The sequence below is a fragment of the Capsicum annuum genome, chromosome 3, assembly GCF_002878395.1.
Source record: "Capsicum annuum cultivar UCD-10X-F1 chromosome 3, UCD10Xv1.1, whole genome shotgun sequence".
NCBI classification, from domain to species: domain Eukaryota; kingdom Viridiplantae; phylum Streptophyta; class Magnoliopsida; order Solanales; family Solanaceae; genus Capsicum; species Capsicum annuum.
The window spans coordinates 63,169,317-63,174,308 of record NC_061113.1 but is presented as its reverse complement, the minus strand read 5'-3'; the positions used below and the strand labels follow the sequence as shown (position 1 = coordinate 63,174,308).

The following is a 4,992-nucleotide window of genomic DNA, read 5'->3' as shown; positions in this document are numbered from 1 at the left end:
CAGTGTAATGGGTACTTGAGTATAAGGGATGATCCAGTCCTGTAACTTTACTACTTTTTCATTTTTCAATGAAAATATCTGATTCATTTTCTCTCTCTAGAATGTTCTATGAAGTAGAGTTTCCTTCCTAGTTGTTTTTCTTCAAATTCTGCACTTATACGTGAGTTTACAGTTTTTGCTTTAAGTGATCAATGGAGGATCCAGGATTTAAGGTTGTGGGTGCTTGGGAGGTTCAAACACACGTATTAACATCCAAAGCTTTAAGATTCCACCTTAAAATCAAAGTACTCAGTTATATTTTTTATTTCATGGGTGTTTTCTTCCATTTTGTATCAATTTTTATACCTATTCCGCATTAGGTTTAATAGGTACCGGAACACCACATTTTTTAACCTAGACTAGATCCACCGGTGGCTCCAACGGAGTAGTTGACAAAACTTATTACGTGGTATCTTTTATTCTTCTTCTTGTTATTGTTATGTTGTTTATTTGGTAATGTATTTGTATTATTTGGACTAATCTAAAAGAGAAAGTAGTTCATAAGTTGTTCTGTTGTTAAAATGATTAAAAAAATCTTATAGTATTTAATTAAAAAAAAGTATAGAGAGAGAGATTTGAAAGTGTCCTTATAGGAACAATGGAAGCAAAATGAAGAGGATGTTAGAAATTTTGCTTTATAAAAGATATTTTGAGAATTAGAAAGTTGAGAATCGTCGATTTATGACTTTTGACTTATTTTGATTTATAAGCAAGCACTTTAGGTGTTAATCAAACATTGTAGATAAACTAAAAGAATATTTGTAAATCAATTTGACCAATTTATATATTTTAATCAAATACCCTGATTACTACATATTTTCAGACGTTTTGATTCCTTATTTTGCTCGAAGTACAAAACTACAAATAACCAGCTAGCTTCATTTTCTCTGGTCAGTGGCTGTCTATTTCAATACCCAAAAGAACATCTCATAGTTATAATAAGTTAAACAGCCTTGGTGGCTTCTAAATCATTATCAGAGCATTTAAAATGTATTCTCTGTGTAGGCCAAATCAAAATTAATAATAGCCACCTACTTTACACTATAAAGTAACATTTAGTTTTAACAAATCACATGGCCAATCATCAATCATTCTCCTTTTGTTACAGTATACACCAAGAAAGATTTGTCTTAGCGAATTTAATAATCATATCAAAACCATGGAAATGTGAGTTTAGTTGAGTATTAAATAATGTTTTGCTTACAAATCACTTGAATATAAAATTTAAACTGTAAGCCGAAGCAACTTAACTTACACTTCTTTAGGTTCCCATTGAGTTTGATGAAATATTGATTATCTAATAATTGGTTGGTCTTCAATAGAGTATTTAATAACGACCCAGTTTTCGCCTTGAATATGCTCAATTTAGGTTAATCCAACTTCCCTATGAAACCACCAAAAATTAGGATGGAGCCATATAAGTACTTCTAGGGTTTCACATTTGAGCCTCAGGTATGAAGCCGCATTAGGTGATTGATATGAAGCGCTTTATCCCAAAAGTAGGACTTTTCGATGCAAATTCAAATTAATCGAAGCCGAATATCAATATAGAACATCATATAAAAAAACACCAAAAGAAAATCCCTCCCATAGCCTCAAACAAGGAAACAACGCACACACATATAGAATAATTGTGTTAAATTCACTGTTAGCTAGCTATTAAGTTTACTATTTCATAAATTACTGTACATTCCATTAGGTAGTTAATTAATGTTTAGTCTGATAGTTAGTTACAGAGTTTGTTAGAGGATGGGATTGTCAGTTGATTAGTAGATATTTTTAGTACAGTAGAAGATATTTTTTGATCCTTACCCTATAAATCTCAGAGCAATGCTCTCATTGTACTCATTGATGCAGTTTTTCAGTTCAATAAAATTCTCTCTCTATCTTTGCTTTGCAAGAGCCTCAGAGCTCAACAATGGCAGCTTGAGCATTGTTGCCTCGTTCATGCACTGATTTTCACATGATATCATAGCTAACGATGTTGGCTTTATAGATTGTTGTTGTTGGAGAGTTGAGATGCTTTTTTAGTTTGTGTTTTGCTCCATTTTAATACTCGCTTCTTTGCATGATTTTACGGCTAGTTTCTGCTCAGTTTTTTCAACAGTGGTGAATATGAGAATCGAACAAAATGATCCATTGTATATTGGACCATCGAACACTTTAAGGGCAGTGCTAATTCTTATAAAGTTAGTATAGAGATGATTTGCGCGAACAATGAAAAACTTGTGATGCAATTATGTTGTCGTGGCTGATGAACACAGTTAGTGTTGAACTTCTTAGTAGATTTGTGTATGCTACAAGTGCCTACTCAATTTGAAAAGATCTAAAGGAAAGGTTGACAAGGTCAATTGAATGCGTATCTACCAATTGCATAAGAAAATTACTACACTTTCACAAGGAACTAATTTTGTAGCAAAATATTTTACGAAGATGAAGGCACTTTAGAGTGAGTATGATGACGTAGTGTCGGCTCCTGGATGTGCATCTCCACAATCTAAGGACTACGTAGAAAACATGACACAAATGAGGCTGATTCAACTTTTGAATGGACTAAATGATTCATATGATCAAGCAAGAAGGCAAATATTATTGAAGGGAGTTACTTCTTCTGTAAACCAAGCTTATGTTATGATAATGGAAGATGAAGCACAACATTCAGCATGTGTGATCAATCCAGTTGAAAATCCAGATGCAATGATGATGAATATCAATCATAATATAAGGAGAGACCATTACAAAGGAAGAAAATGTGAATACGACTACTTGACTTGTCATACTAAGGATAATTGCTATAAATTGACTGTCTATCCAACTATTCGAAAAACAAGAAGAAAATTGGTTATGGAGATCACGGAGGTTCCAAGAGTGAAGCAGGTCATGTGAATGAGAATCAAGGACATGGAGGTACTGGTAATTACCATGAGAGTCATCAATATGCTTATTCTGGTGGATATGAAACTCAACACTCTATCAACATTCTGCAAACAACATTTCAAGTGGCTCTCTGGATCAACACACATAGTCTTTACTAGTCATAGGGATTTTATTAATCATGCATACAACAAAGGCATGCTGGCCAAAAGACAAGCGTTCATCAAAGAAGAATATAAGCAAATTTTGAACTTGCTAAACAAGGACACACAGGAAACTAAACAGGTTAACATGACAGGTATGTCAAGTGTTATTACTTGCTTAATGTCAAATGCTCATACATAGGAATAGATAGTAGATTGTGGTACATCTAATCATATGACAACAAATAAGAATTGACTTGGTGAAACATAGTGGTTTAACTAAATCAACAAAATATCAAGTACATCTACTTATAGGATCCTAAGCAGACATCACACACATTGGTAAAGCATCCTTGTTTGGAAAAGAGACCTTGAAGAATATGTTCTATTTACTAGATTTCAAGCTCAACCTGCTATGCTATCAGTTTCTAAGGTTACTAAGAAATTGAGTTGCTTTATTTTCTTTTATCCTGACTTTTGTATGTTTCAGGACCTCTTGAGTGGCAAGGTGAAGGGGATCGATAAGAAAGATGATGGTCTGTACATATTCAGAAGTGAGCTTGGAATAAAGAATTTGCAAAGCACCAAATGTGACTCAAGAAAGGTAGTTGCAGAAGTAATAAAACAAGAAATCTAACTTGTCTCATAAGAGGCTTGGACATCTTTCTATCCAGGTTCTGAAGCATTTAGATGTAGTGCAAGGTACTGAAGAACTCAATGATTGTTATGTTTATCAATTAGCTAAGCTAACAAGACGTGTATTCCTTATCAGTAAGTCTAAAGCAACTGTGAAATTTGAGGTAGTTTATATTGATATCTGGGCACCATAAAAAACACCCGCTGTGGACAACAAACATTATTTTTTAACAGTGGTATATGACTATAGTAGATTTGTGTGAGTTCATATGTTATAGTTGAAATTTGAAACCATTGTAGCTATCAAGATTTTTTTGTCAAGGATACAAATACAATTTTGGTACTCATATTAAAGTGGTGAGCTCTAACAATGATACTGAATTCATTAATTCTCAATGCAGTCGTTTTCATAATTTAAGTGTTATACCAGAAAACACAGGCAAATTCTCAACATAGCTAGAGCCATTAGATTTCAGTCAAAAATGCCTCTTAGATTTTGGGGACATTGTATAAAAATTATAGTGTACTTAATGAACAGACTACCTTCTTCAATTTTGGAGAACAAAAGTTCTGATGAAATATTGTTTACTATGAAACCATTATTGTCACGTTTAAGAGTTATAGGGTGTTTGTGTTATGCATCTGTTGTGCCAAAGAATGACAAATTCTCAGAAAGAGTTGTTATTTTGATGGGATATTCAGAACTGCAAAAAAGTTAGTTGCTTCTAAACATCCACACAAGAAAGTTTTTTGTGATTAGAGATATGATCTTCAAGGAAGAAGTTTTTCCTTTTGACCAGAATCAAACAAAATCTCAATCTGTCTTTTATACTCATGGGATCTCTTTTAGAACAAATAGTAGCAATACATGTGCTGCATAATGATGAGGATGCACTTATTTCACAAACCTCATCTTCATCAGAGACAATGGATGATGATGCTTCCCAAGTGTTAAGAGCAATGTCACCGTCAAAACCTGATTCAGACCTTATCTTCTACCGAAGACTCAAACTTCACAAGTACATTAGTAGATCCTCCTCCTAGAAGGATTGCTAGAGTGAGTAAGTAGGTTGTTTGGATGAGAGACTATGCTACTATCTCAAGGAGCCAAAACAGTACCAGACATTCTATGAGCAACAGTTTATCATATGATGGTGTTACTGTTGGAAAACTAGGCACATGCAGCGGAAGCAAATAGACGGGATCTTGCATGTAATATAGATAATCAACATAAACACATATTTCATGCAAAGATTACTTAAAATAATCAGGAATACCTATTGAAGCGTAAGCATATATC

General features: G+C 33.6%; 1 long non-coding RNA gene across 1 annotated transcript; it reads left to right on the top strand.

Annotated features, from left to right (window-relative positions):
* The first annotated feature begins 3,016 nt into the window (after window positions 1-3,016).
* On the top strand, window positions 3,017-3,920 carry LOC124897059. The gene is made up of 2 exons (XR_007053562.1): window positions 3,017-3,211; window positions 3,547-3,920. It is a non-coding gene; the product is annotated as an uncharacterized LOC124897059 (long non-coding RNA).
* The last annotated feature ends 1,072 nt before the right edge of the window (window positions 3,921-4,992 follow it).